General features: G+C 35.0%; 1 protein-coding gene across 5 annotated transcripts in view; it reads left to right on the forward strand.

The window, feature by feature from the left end:
* LOC142973143 (protein FAM13A) overlaps positions 1-15,542 on the forward strand; it is a 40,293-nt gene that overhangs the window by 607 nt on the left and 24,144 nt on the right. For 4 of the 5 annotated variants that reach the window (XM_076114729.1, XM_076114732.1, XM_076114733.1 and 1 more), the window contains exon 1: positions 13,433-13,576. The exons of the other annotated variant lie outside the window; for it this stretch is intronic. The gene's annotated coding sequence lies outside the window, so the exon portion shown is untranslated. Of the gene's footprint in view, positions 1-13,432; positions 13,577-15,542 lie in introns of those variants that run through there. 5 annotated transcript variants of the gene reach the window in all.

Consider the following 15,542-nt stretch of genomic DNA (forward strand, 5'->3'; position numbering starts at 1 on the left):
ACACGAAATACCCACCCTGACAAAACGTATAATTTATATTCGACCCGCTGCAACGATGGCCAGACTAGCAATTTGATAAGACTTGTCTCCCCTAGTTCCGGCAGCTAAATACATTGATTCCAGACATTTCCGAGGAAGGGATTAGAGAAAATAAGGTACAGAAACTGTATATACCTACCTGTCTAGGTTTGTAGGTGTTAGTTAGTAGGTGGTTATTGAGTATATACCTATGGGTACAAAAGGTAGGAGCAACAATAGAGCTACCTCTTTGACTTTTCGCTTGAGGTAGGTCATAGTACGAACGGTGAACCTCTCTATTAAAGTTATTGTTATTGCAGTCCTTCAGAATACCTTATTGATGAATATGTCCATGATGGGTTCAATTTTAACTCTACCAGTCTGCTGAAGATGTTAGACTTATATAAACTTTACTGAAAATGTTAAACTGTTTGTACCGGATTACTTATACGTCTTATACCTCGTAAACAATATTCAATATCCTCTTAAAAATCAATTGAACAGTGGTAAATAAATTAAGTGCATAGCTAAACCGAATGAATGTCGGTGGGCGAGCCGTCGAGCCTGCGGCTGTATGACCTCCAAGTAGGTCGGCTGCAACGATCGATGCCGTCGCTGCATTTTATTCACTCGAACACCGGTAAACAATTATATTGGGCTGATGAAATTTCACTAAATAAACACGAATATTGTCAAAAATATTTATCTCACTAGCCTTGTTTTCATAGGGAGTAAGCAGCGACCACATATCAGCGCTTGCTACGTCCCCTGTAAAGCAAATACAATATACATACATAATATCACGCCATTTTAGCATAGCGGTAGACAGAGACTAAAGAACGCCACTTGGTACGATCCTTACAAACTTCTCTTGCCTCATTCACATCCATACATCTTGTCATACAAGACCTACAAATTGTAAAATAATTATAATCATTATTATTGTCACGTATTCTGTCCTATCTGTCTTACCCTTTTTATAACACCCTGGCTATTACCTAAAGGAGCAATAACAACTAAGAAATAATACAATATTATTTATTGAAAGAATTTCTGTTTCTAACGATCTTATTAAGTACCTATAAGTTAAGTTAAAGTATCAACCTCAGTAGTTTTTCTTATTAACAGTTAGCCACATAGATTCAATCCATTTAAGCAATCATTTTCTTGTAGCTAGTTACTTGAAAGAAATTCCTTCACAATAATTTTCTACCGGATATTTACGACGATCGGTATAATATTCATAACCGTCTTTCTGTTCATTGCCTCGCGACTATAAAATGGATAGGTAAACCTAACGTTCCCTATCTAGGTCATGTCTAGTACATAGTTTAGTGTGTACCCACAGGCTGTCACGGTTCATTGAACTCTGTCTAGAACATAACTACAATAGATATAAATCACATCATCCTTTTATGAATTTGTCGACTCATATGGCGCAGGGATGAAAGAGTTTTCTTCGCTAGTTCACAGGGTGTTATCTTCTCGCACATAATAAGAACAAAGTAATTAATACTGAAATTAAATTATGGTTTACTCATACAGTTGTAAGTATATAATTTTTCCAGGCCGATGAAGCAAAAGAAGTATGTAGGGATCGCAGCAATTTTAATTCTTTGATTAGATATATTTGTATGTTTTTTTGTATGTCGCGCGGGAGTTGTCGTTTATCTTTAGGACTAAAATAGTAGTAATTCTTAAATCTCTATTTGGATGGGGTATAAAATGTAAGAAATTATTAGCTCGTGGCTAAGTAACTTAAAGCCCTTCTCCCATTACGATACGCCCGCGCGACTCTAGTCTCGGAGACTAGTCGCCACGAAGTATCTCACATACATTTGTATGGAGACTCTCACATTACGATACTGGTAGTCTCCATACAAATGTATGTGAGATACTTCGTGGCGACTAGTCTCCGAGACTAGAGTCGCGCGGGCGTATCGTAATGGGAGAAGGGCTTTAGTCTTTGTCAGTCATTTCCAGTAATTAGAAGCTTGAAAGTCTGAGATCCAGTCTTACCAAGAGGTATACTATAACACAAGTAAGCTAAGGTAACTGTGTTGTGGAGGTCCGATAGGCATTCGCTCCATGTAAAATACTGGTATTCAGCTGCATCCAACGAGATTCCAACATAGTTGGCAGAAAGGCTAAGCTGATATAGAATAATACTTACTTGAGATCCTTGACAAAAGGGTATTAGTAACATCCCTCTGCAATATAATTTAATCGTATCTTTGAACCGAGTCCCTTCAAGTGATCTACACCCCTGACTTAGCACGTGTCACTTGACTAGTTCCATTCAAATCGGATTAATAGTTGGCAGACATAACGATGTTAGTGTCTGCCCGTACATTCGCTAATACTATTAACATATTATTATAACTACTATAGTTTAGACTCTCGCCTTCATTTGAAATTAAATCGCTTGTTTTGTATTACAAAGGTAAATGATGAATACGAACAAGAATTGTTTGTGATAATAATGTGGTGTATGTGTATCCAATGTAACGTGTAGTTAGTGAAGTAAGAAATTACATTATAATCTATATTATCTTTATATATGTAGGTATATGAAACCCTTCCGTTACTGAATGACTGACTGACTGATGGACCACTCACAGCCAAAACTACTGAGCGTAGAAAGTTGAAATTTGGTATGAAGATTTCCTAGAAAGTGTATAACTAATATATTTGCGTCCGATAAATGTTTTCTTCCAGTCTTATCTTTTAAAGCTTGCAATCTTTAGCGACGTATGTATGTTACACGTAGTTTAAATCCATCAAACATGCTAAGTACTATTACTCTACTTTAGAGTCAAGCGATTAAATAGGTACACCATATTAATAGGTAGCTCTATGTAAATACCTTAGAATTTCACTCATAATAGGTAGCTAATTTGAAACCTTCTTGGCAATAGTTTGCTACACACTTTGGGAATTATGGTAAACTCGGTAGAGCGTGGGAACTCGGGGGCTTTAGTTTCAGTGAGAAGGACTAACATACCCAATTCTCTTCGTATAGTAGGTAAGGGAACTTTATTTTGCGACAATTTTACTGCTCAACTTTTTGGCATCGCGTGGTAAAGAAATAATGCTAAAGTTTTTGGGAACCTATTATTCAGTTTTGCGAAGCCTAAGCTCTTTATTTTTGTGGTTTAAGTGTCGTGTATCGCGATTTAAGGGCACGGTACGCAGCGGAAAATACGAAGTTTTTATATCTGTTAGTACTGCTTTAATATTAAATTATTTCTTTTGCGTGGTTCTGTCAGTAGATTTCTGATTTGGTTATGCAAATTTATTTGAAACAGTAAAATCTCTATACAAGTTTGTTCCAAGAAATTAAATTTTCTCCAACTTATTTTACTCGAGTTGGGAAGTTAGTTGTCTAGCTAAATACTAAGGTACTTTTCTATTTCCTAATATACATTTAAGGATCAATTCCTATTACGTAGTCGTAAGTAGAGAATACAAAATAGGAAACAATGTAATTTAATTTATCGAATAATTGATTTGTGTGTGTGTTGATTGTTATCCCTAATTATTGTTAATAGACCTTCGACTTAACTCTAGAACTAAAGGTATAAACTGCGTATACACTTTTTTCACATTAAGATTTCACGAAACCAATAAAATAGTGTCGTATTTAAGTCTTGGAAGGTACACGTTTGTTTATTGGATTGTCGCCAGATCGACCGAGGTTACAGGCAACAAACAATTGAACGCATTAGCGACAACATTGACTAATGTTGTCACTTACTTGTTTACCACCTTATACAGGGTGGAAAATTTTAGCCACAGGAGTTAAAGTAGCTTTTTTATATATGTTTATGATACAAAATTATATAAGTTCTTTTATACTTATCACGGACTGCCAAAAAAAAAAAATTTAATGAGTGAAATAATTGGTTTGTTATAAACAAATGTGTATCGCAGTTTGTTATTGTAGGGAAAATAACAAGTTAACGTGGAAAATAACATGTTGCTTGGAAAGTAACAAGTGTCTTTTTCATGACTATCCTACTGCTGGGCAAGGATCTCATTCCGAAAAAGAGGTGAGGCCTTGAGTCGACCATGCTCTGGACAACTGATTGTTGGAGACTTTGCATGCCCTCACGAAATGCAAAAGCTTTTAAAGACTTAGAACTATAAAATTCAGTACTATGTTTGCAAAGAAAAGTATATTTGACATTGGCAATACGAGGAAACAATAAAGGTCGGATATTGATTCAATTCTATTGACTCGCGTGCATCGGGTTTGTTTATACATGATACATCACGTTAGCATGGCGTTAGCACATATATTTACGCGAAGAATGAAGGTTATTCAATACCCATAAATCCACATTTACTTGTTATTGTTAAGTTCTAAACATCTAGGTATTTGAAAAATGCAAGCGTTTCATTTCACTCGAGTTATCATTGGAGCCACTTCTGAGTTAGGTATTTTTCAAATACAATATATGCCAGCGTTTAGTTTAATGTGATCACACTTATGTTATCAAAAGTAGGTACCAACTGTAGAGCTATTCTACAGTTGGTACCTAGGTACTTTTGAGTATCGATAGTACCAACTGTATCACAGAATTTATCAGTTAAAATGTACTGCTAAAAATAGTTCTTATGCTAATCCAATTTTTCGATAGCTAGCCGGTTGTCTACTCGGCGGTCTTGTATGCTAAGATATATGAATATGAATGAAGCTGAAGTTTATAGTGAACATAGCGAGTTGCATTTTTGGTTACTGCATACCCTTCTTCTTAAATGTTATATTTGTCTGAGTAGAGAACGAATTTAAGACCTCAATGAGTATGAAATCCATAGTAGTTTGTGACAAAGATTAATATGATTAGCGTAAAAGTTTTCGTTGTGCGTGTCAACTTCTCACTAAAAAACTTGAAACTGTTTGGTGAACACCAAACTCATTAAACAACTTTACGAAATAAACATTCTTGGTCGATGTTCGGATTAAAAATGCGTGTTCAAAGTCTTTTAAAGTGTATCGGATCACTTTATTAATTTTTACACCGCAGTTTTTAATACTATACTATGTTGTACTTATACAAAAGCTATATCTATTTCATAACCACTTAAAAGCCCGCATTTTTTTTTCGTAGCACTATTAAATAATTTATTTCTGAGAAATATTTCATACTGGCTATGTTTAAAGGGAGTCTTATAGCACTCCTGTCTTCCAATCAAAAGGATGTCTTTACTCAATAATTATAAAATCTATTAACCTTACTATTCCATAACAGTTGGTACTTATCGTTTCCTACTCTTTGGCACAAACGCCCAATTTCGTATACGTTTGTGATAATACAACACATTATTTTATAGAACCCATTTTTACACAGAATGTTCACAGCGTTATTGCTTTCCACTTCATAAACCGCAATTTTGTATGCCATGAAAATTTAGTACGTTATTGATAATATCATAAAAGGAGATTTTTCGTCTGAACGAAACGCGGGGTCAGGCAGCTAAATATTTTTACGGGTAGTTAGGAAAATTTCAAAATAACGAATAATGATCTTTTGCGATGAAAGGATTAAAAAAAATAATCACAACAATTCTTCAAAGTTTTTTGATTTTACTCCAGTGTCAGTCTATATTCTTTAAGATCTTCTACTTTCAGTTGTTGCAACTGAAGGTTTACTAACTCTACTTTTAGATCTTTTTCGCTGATCCAATTTCTCACCCAAAACCGTTCCTTTTTTCTTAGTTCCTTATCAACCTCATTAATAACTACTTGTAGCAAGAGCGATAGAGCACGTTTTAAAACATTTTTAAAACTGATCTTTTTTTGAAGTCATTGTAACTGTAGAGCTAATAATCATACAGCTTTTAAATTACTGGAATAATGTAGACGAAACGAATCCAGTTCAGCACTAAACTGGTATAATGTAAGCCGGACATAAGGTTACAAATCAATTGAATACTAAATCTCATTCGTTTTGGTAAACGTATTTCTCTTTCTCGAGTTTATTGACTTATATTCGTACATCTGATTTTTTGTCGTAATTCAAGTCGTATGGCGTTCACTCGCCTCAATAATTTGGATCGATTTGCAAAATTCCAAATGTCTACTAAACTCTATGTTTAAGAAGGCTCAAGTTAAGACTATGAAACGCTTACGGGACAATAAAGCTAGAGGTTATACTAATTTTGTGATTACTAAAATTATAATGCAACTTGAACTTACAGGAGCATGATTTTTCACTTAGTAAATTTTGAAACGTAACCAAGTTGGTAACGCTTCTCGCCCATAGATCCAGGTTCCTTATCGCATTCATACATTCTTAATGTGCTTTCACTGTTTACTTTCTTTAGAATGTTCTTTTCGAATTACTTTGGTTTTTTTCTTAGACTAGTCATTTGATTAATGATTTTCAACTTTCCACGTGATCTCAGTATTTCTGAAGTGAGTATTTTTAAAGTCTTTAAAATGTTAAACAACTCCTCGATCTATTTTAGATTTTAATGTATAATAGAATACGGGAATTAACGCGAACACGCATTCAGAGGCAGACTCAAAAAGAAGTCTGCCTGGGAACACGGCGAGTGCAACCTGCGCCGAAACGTTAGGCATTTTAAGGTAAAATGCGTGTTCGCGTTAATTCCCGTATTCTATTATACATTAAACATGCAACGCGAGAGTTTAAAAAATATTTTAGATTTTGTTTTCAAGTAAAAGAATACATCTAAGTGCTGTATCGATGTTGTTTGTAAATACAGAGTATCTCATTAAAGGTAACATTTCAATGTAAAGAGCGACCTAAATCCTTGTATAATCGGATTCTGGCGGCTTTATTTACAAAAGAACCGGCTTTCACGTGAAAGTCCTTCCCTCGCGATTCTTTGTTATCACAGAATCTAGCTCCCAGACTCCTTTGTCCTACGGTATCAGAAGTACACGCATCTCGAACACCCTATTCTAAAGGTTATAAGGTTTAAATTCTGATGTCATAGAATTTAGGAAGCGAAAGTGCGCAAGCGTGAAGCTATCGACTGTCCACCCCCCTCACCCCCTCCCTAAACCTGAATGTAGTGTTCACAGGACTCGAATAAAGGATAGATAGTACAATATGACGATATCTTTCATCTATTACGCCTGTAATACGTTGACATACAGATGACTTGAGAAACAATCTTGAAAGTTTCGCTCAAGAAAATTGTTTTTGAATCAATTGAATTTTTTATGGGTAGGTTTCACGCTATTGTTGGAAAACATCATGATTTGGTAGTATCGAGTGGCACACGTAACTGAACTTTGAAGTATAAATACTATTTTCTATTAATTTTAAGAACACCACAATTGTTTGAGAAATTGGATTTTAGGTATGATTCAAGATTGTTCTAATGTTTCACAATATTTAGAAGAGTTCGTAATCAAATTTCATAGGAACGGAAGTTAATAACCAATATTATATTAAACGGTAGCTGGATTTAGCTTTGTTATTACCTTAGAGAATATTCAGTGTCCGGGAAACGGGTAGAAATTCAATATTACTGGTTGATGCAACTATATTGCACGGTCGCGGCTATTTTTAGATGGCCGGGGTTTAGCTCGCAGACCAGGTGTATTCATCAATAAATTGAATTCGTAATAGAAATAGGATATGTTGTTTGTAATTAGAGGTTTATGTTTATTGAAGTGCATTTTGATGTGACATATTATTTATCATTAGGTTGAAACTTTATTAGCAGTCTGGATGAAAGATTTTCAATAAACAGTGCATTTTTTCTGTAATTTTCCTCTCTTAATGTGTCTTGTTCTGTCGTGTATTTTTTCGCATTTTTGAGTAATGGTAAATATCATCTGTGAACTTGTTTTGGTAAATTTATATGTTTGCTTCAGAACCAATGTTATTCTCTCCTATAATTAATGCACGAGATAAGTTACAAACTCGTCGATATATTTAGTATTTCTCTGAAAACCAGAGGCTAATTTTATCAAGTCGAGCAACATTAATCTCATGAATACACACGACCAAATATAACATTACAGACTTATAATAAACAATAACATATATAAACAATGAACCGTACAAGACAACATAAGGAACGCGACACCATAAACCTCGCTACACTATATTACTAGTATATGATACACCACATTTTAGACACCCCTACTCTTTTCAGGGCCAGGGTTACACGTGCTACATTCGTGTAAGTCAAAGCACAGTCACCCTGCCATATACACGGTGCTTTATAACCAAGAAAGTAACCGATACTGAACTATTTCGAGTCGCAAGTTCATGGTAACTGTACCTACAAGTTATTGCTCCGTACATAGAATTGTTTACTGATTACAAATAGTTTACTGTTCTGTTAGCTTCCTGATATATTGGAGTTGAATTCGAGTTTGTATTTCGTGTAAGCTGTGTTTGGTTCAAGAGTATTTAGAAAATAAGCATCTTTTTTATACGCTTGCATAGTTCATCTAGGATTATTATATCAGGACTAGCTGACCCGGCAAATATTGTCTTGCCATATAAATAAAAAAAAGTGTCACTTAGGGTTATGAAAAATAGATGTTGGCCGATTTTCAGACTTCAGTATGCTCACAAAATTTCATGAGAATCGGTCAAGCCATTTCGGAGGAGTATGGCAACGAAAACTGTGACGCGAGATATTTATATATTAGATTATTATCAGTCTAAAAGTATATACTCATAAAAAATGTCACCAGCAGCCTTATTTCATTGTCTGCGATCTAGATTAAGTTATTTCGTTGTTGTGTTGTAATAGGATTATAGGGAATTTTTAAGGCCTTTTCTTCAAAAGACTTACGATAGGAAAGAAGTGAGCAGAAAGTCTCATAGTACAATGCTTAGGTTAATGCTAGATACTTTTCAAAGTTGAAGTTTAGGACAAGATATAACGATCCTAAACAATACGCAATAGCAGCAACCTTGAAAGGTTTTCAGTGTGTCTTACGGCGAGCTTCACAATTTCTGAAATGGTATCGGCTAGCTTAACTAGTGGAATTTTCCCAAAAAAATCCGTAAATTACCGGTCACTTTATCTATCAAATACGCTATCAGACACTTAATGAAATGAAAACAAAAAACTGATTTTCTAAGATATACAAAATTAGTTTTTATTAGTTTCTGAAAACATTTTTTTTTATATACTTAGTGGTGTTTTCATTTAGGGGTGCGATATCATGAAATCGGTCCTTGGTCTTTCCCATTTAAATCAACAGTTATACAGTTATACCTTGTCATACTGTCTGTTAAAATAAATATCTGTAGTATGATTTGTGTCCAATCGTTTATAATTGCACTCACGTATGTGCGTGTGGGTTGATGTCAAATACACACGCCACTTGCCTATTGCTATAAATAGATACAGTTGTCGCCTGCAATCATAATGTGGACGCAAATATTGTAGTTTTTTTGTCTGATTTTAATGCTTATATTAATATTAGTATGCTTTATGTACTGATCTGCCATAATAATATGCATTTATGTTATACTTTGATTACATTAGCAATTTAATAGTATGACGGACCCCGTGGCGCAGAGGTTAAGGTGATCACCTCGCTTCAATCAGTGCATCGAGAGGTCGTAGGTTTGATCCCACACGGAACAAATATTTGTGCGATGCATAATTAGTTGTTTAGAGTCTGTTTGTACTTTGTGTCTGTTGTTTGTATGTTTGTTAAAGACCCGACATGAGCAATTCTGAGTGCGGGAGGTTTCTTAAAGAACAAAAAAAAAACTTACTGTTGAACTGACTAAATTACGATGCAAAAAGAACGGCAAACGGAACCGAAAACTTAGCTTAAAATGTTTCATATTTCATCAGGAACTATATGATGCCATGACATTACGGCATTACGATGCTTATTATGAAACCATACCTTCCGAACGTAAAAATGAATAAACGTCTCATAAACAAGAACCAATATTGAATAAAACATACATAATATTAAGTCTAGATGCCATCAAAAACATTCTGTAAAAATCTCAAGTCTCGCCGTAAAAAGTTGTGAGATCTATATAATACCAAGTCGATTAATCTATTTAGTCTCTACTTAAAGGACCTTCTGTCTTAAGTTATTACGTATGTTATTATCATGCCAATTTAAAAAAAATACCTCTAAAACAAATAGACCGACCTGGCCATCGCATGATTTGATTAGTTAATGCTCCTGAAATGTTAATAGCGAATTTGTGTTTTCTTGCGATGACCAAGTCGATCTATTTGTTTTAGAGGTATTTTTTTTAAATTGGCATGATAATAACATACGTAATAACTTAAGACAGAAGGTCCTTTAAGTAGAGACTAAATAGATTAATCGACTTGGTATTATATAGATCTCACAACTTTTTACGGCGAGACTTGAGATTTTTACAGAATGTTTTTGATGGCATCTCACTTCTTTTTGTAGAGCGAACATAAGTCCAATTTGTATGGAAAGACGTTTTTTTTTCATAATTCAACATATTTTCCTATGGGAATGTTGTTCTGTTTCATGGGCTAAACACCCTTACCCACCCTATACCCCCTCACGTTATGCCTCATAAAGTAGGTACCTATTTACACCTATTTATTTTATTTTCTACAGTAATAATAATTCATTAACTGCAAATGTAACCTTGTAATCTTATACATTTATATGGGATTACAAAGTTATTGTTGCAGTTGGTGTATTTAGAAAACTGGACCGAAATTAGAAAATATTTAATTTTTCCCATGATTAAGACACTAAACCCTATTTGTATTCTAAATTTTAAGCTTCTAAGTCTGCTAGAAGTACCTTAGACTTTTGATGATCGGTGAGTCAGTGAGTCAGTGAATCAGTGAGTGACAAAATTCAAAATTTTAACAAGTTGTCATTCTTAAACTACTGGTTCAAATTGACTGAAATTTTAAATATACCGTGTTTATACAATGACTGATTAGTTGCTGAAAATTCAGGCTTCTTTTTTTATGCACAACGAAATTATAGGGGTGTCAAAAATAGCCCGAATTGCTTCGAGAAAAGGATGTTACGGCCGTGCCGCTTTTTTTTTGCTCGACTTGCGGGGGCACTTCCGTGCCCCCAGATAATATCGAACTGAAATTACACGATTACCTAAATATAGACGATATTAGAGCCACAATTAATAGGGTATATAACTACCAGTCAAATCAACTTACTTTTATGAAATGTCAAAAATACACTTTAGTACAGAAATACGAAATAGTGACGTCACAGTTTCGTATTTTCGTTGGTATTAAATGAGTGCCTAATAAAATGTTTCAGTCTGTAGTAAATACAATTTCAACATTATTTATCAACAAAATGACATAGTCTGGGCATTTTATATGAACCTTTTACGAATACAAGTCTGATAATTTTTCGTTAACCCAGTCGACTACCCAGTTGTAAGCAGTATACCAAACTGTCGGTACATTGTACTTCAATTCGTATACAAAAAGCTATTGGAGAAAGCTTATTATCATATTTCTATATCACCTCTTAATATTCCCTCGGGGTATCCATCTATTACGGCTTAAATGTCCCCCCAGTGCCAAGGTCACATCGATCGACACATTGTGTGACAGAGACGCAGCTATACATCATGTCGGCTGTCTCTTTTCAACGGAAAAATATCCGATGAAACTGGTCTGTAGACTGTTGGTAAACAAAGGAAAAAGGGGAGGGGCAGTGATAACTGTTATCTGCACCTGTTTGGTTTTTGAATTAAGTAACATTCCATTCATTGTAGAAGCATGTATGATGAATGGAATGTTCGAGCTACAACTGACAGTATACGCGTACATATCAACAAATTTGAAAGGCTGTGTTTATCAGTATCTGCTTAGATTCTTGTAGGTCATATAAGTATTGCGGGAATTTGAAAGAACCATCTTCGTGTTCTTCTAAAGACGTTAAATAACTCGATCGTTAACAAAGAAAATGTTGTTGTTCCCAATTAAGTGTGCTCATACGAAGGTAGTGTCATTATTTTCCTGTGTAAAATTACTGCTTTACACACCAATGACAAAAAAGTAGGTCTTTAATTAACCCAAATGCATCATCGTCATTGTCATCAGTCCGGTCTAACCTACTACCTCTTAATACAGGAATCTATAGTAACCTGAATAGGCAATAATTCTACGACGCTCCTTTAAAAGTTGTTTCCATTAAATTCATGCATCCATAAAATAGCCTTGAATTTATAACGCAATTTACTTTTAAATTACAAGCAGCGTAATGCCCGTAACACGAAGCCTACAACAAAGTTTATTAGAAGCAAGCTCATAATTACTGAGTGCCCACTTATACACTTGAGCACTCAGCCAGACAGTGTGCCAAACTAAAGTCCTAATTATAAACTTTGTCTAATTGCTATTTGCGAATTTGCTAAAATTTTGGTTCGGCTTGTGAATAAAATCTCATATGTGATGGTCTACCTTAAATATATTTGAAGCAGATATCTAAATAAGTACTTTCTAAGGAGTAAATAATAATATAAAACGTACCTACAACAGATGTTTAAAGAGAATATTACGAACAAGAAAAAAAATGCTGATGAAATAAAAAGCAATTTGTTCCCAAGCGACAATTACATTGAATTCCCTCCTATTGAGAACGTTCATTTTCCGCAATATTGAACTCGCCTGTGCTATTATCTATACGTAGCATCATATTTACAAAGTCTGTGTCGATGAAAAATCGTGGGCGTGTTCGCCTACGTATCTAGGAGCCCTCTACGCCGTAGCAACTCGGCGCTACGAGGCTACGAGTAAATTTTCAAGCCTGCGACATTTTATGCTATGTTGTATCCATTGCTCGTTTTGTCTGGAAAAGTAAGGTGTGTCCGAGGAGAAGCGCGTCAATGTATGGTAAAATTAAAAATAGTGTTGGTAACTATTTTGTAAATGTAAGGTAGTTATTGAAGGTGCTAGGACGCCCCCGCCTCGCCGGCCGGCAAGCGTGCGCCTCGACATGTTTACATCCAATGATATGCGTTTAATTTTAGTTTCAATAGATAACTCGCAGTCTCAGCTCAAATATACGTTTATTGGATACTGAAAGCATTTGGATCAGCTATTTAGAGAGATTGCTATGATTTTGTCCCCGTTTTATGGTAAAATTTATTGTTCAAATCGAATAACCTACATAGGAAGCGATACGTTATTTTATTGGCAAAATGCATAACGTTTCAAGGTTATAAAATAACAGCTGTTATGAAATAATTTACGACGCATAACGAACGGCATATGAATAAAATATGATGCAACGCGTAATATGAAATCAGTGTCAAATCCATTAACCCTCTAATGGAAAAGTTGAGCGAAGGTGCGGCTTGTTAAACGTAATTGTCTCTCATTTCCTATCTTAAAGCAAAAGTATCGATAAAATATTCGCTTGATCGGACCGCTGACTCCGCCCAACCTCCCTTCAGCCTTCAGTTGGCATCGCAGGGCGCTAGTGAACGGACGTCGACCGCCATCTTGAAACGCGGCGCCATTCCGTGAACAGTTCTATCACTTCCTAGTCTCACACCATTTTAGTTCACAAGGAGGACTATTCCAGAAAAAACGCCCGTATTTTTCGGTAAGTCATTTATTTTTGTATAGACATTTGTCATAATATACGGTCTGTTTATTTAAAGACTTGTCAGTGGAGATGTAAACTCAAGGACGCTATTGTTCTGTTTCTGCATTTGCACGGAGTAAGATTTTTGTCAGTTCCGACATTTTTCCTTTTAATTTTTATGGTACGGATAATGTAAATAGCCCGGGTGAAGTGACATTAGTTCTTTTACGAGGTACTGACCTAGGCGAACGTTGCAAGTGAGCGGACCAACGCTTTTTATAGATCTAGAAGTGATAGTGAACCGATATGTGCATGTATTGATTTTTTGAGTGCCCGTTGTATTTTTAATTTGATTTGATTTTAGTTTGTTAATGTTGTGTGCGTAACTTTTTTATTAATTATATTGTTGATGTTTTTTTTTTACATTTGAGAAAAAAAAATTAAGTTTATGGTTTGAGTTGGAAATAGAGGCACTTAAAAATACTGTTTGTAAATTAAGAGTTTTAAAATGAATTCCCGTAAAAATGGGGTAAATCTAATAATCAATAAAATAAATTACGACAGTTTCTACTTTTTCCGGTAGACGTTCTGAATTTTGTCGCGGATATAAAATCAAGAAATAACAAAAAAAATAATTTCAAGAAGAGAAATATTTACGTTTTCTTGATCAACAATCCTTGGTTACATCACGAAAGCCTTACGGGGATATTAGTCAATACGTATAAAGGACACGCCCACCGTGCGATCAACGAACCCCGGGTATAACCGGGTCAAACACTGTTCACTGTACCCGTCCACTGTCACTGTAGTGTTATGTAACTGTTCGTGTAATAACAAACCATGTATAAATAAACTTTATGTAAATAACTCGCACTTGTAGGACGAATTGAGATGCTCCGTTTTGCGTGGCGGTGTACGTTTGGGAGTTTGGTTCTTGCGTTTCACTTTTCTCTTTTTATTGCGTTCTTTATTGAAACTTGCTTGCGCGTTGAATTGTGGGTCCCCTGCCGTCATTTTTAAAGGCATCTTTTACGGTCAGAAGCTTGAAAATCTGACAATCAGTCTTACCGAAGGGTATCGTGTGATAGTCCAGGTAACTGGATTGAGGAGATCCGATAGGCAGCCGTGCTGTGTAAAATACAGGTAGTTATGCAGCTATTAGTCGGAAGAAAGGTTAGGCTGATGATTAATTTTGAACTTTAATGGGAAATCAGGATTATAATACAGAATCTCGTTGCAGGTTTTGATTTTTATTTTTTTTAGTTTGAATGGTCAAGGAAAATATTGAAAGAAAATGTTACATGCTTGATAGGTTAAGCAATTTTTTTATGGAATACACAGTTCCCATCCCACAGTTAGCCGGTGTGGTGAAATCAAGGCCTAATCTTTCTTAATTTCCTAGAGGATATACATATGTAGGTACCCAACAGCAATGCGTTTTTACTATAATATAACTGCGTCACCTGGGTGCCTTCTCGCGTTTAGTAATATGAATATCTTGATCTTTTTTCATAATCTTTATTCAATCTGTCAGCTCTTTATTCTTAATTTACTTGTTCAGCTTAAAATCTCTCTTAGAAAAATACTTAATAGATATACAATATTATACATGTCATTTATACAACTTTTTCTTACTCATACTTGCACAAAATTGTCACACAGAGTATGGTCTAATTTTAATGCTCCCTAGAGGTCCAGAAATTGATTTCATATTTCATTCACGGAACTAACTGCGCAGTGGTTGAAAGGGTCATGTCACTCGGCATTACAGGGACGTGACTGAAATGTTATGCAATTTTAATGTAGCTTTTATCGATCTTGTGCAATCATAAATTCTGATGTTCGTTATAGTTCTGACGGAAATTATGTTTTGAGGAAGTTATGACATTGGTCGGGTAATGTATTTGTTGCGTTGGATGCGCATTACTTATTGAAAGTCTATGACAAATGATGCAATTTTTAGAATGGACAATGCTTGTGGTGT

This window comes from Anticarsia gemmatalis, chromosome 5 (genome assembly GCF_050436995.1).
Source record: "Anticarsia gemmatalis isolate Benzon Research Colony breed Stoneville strain chromosome 5, ilAntGemm2 primary, whole genome shotgun sequence".
Classification (NCBI taxonomy): Eukaryota; Metazoa; Arthropoda; class Insecta; order Lepidoptera; family Erebidae; genus Anticarsia; species Anticarsia gemmatalis.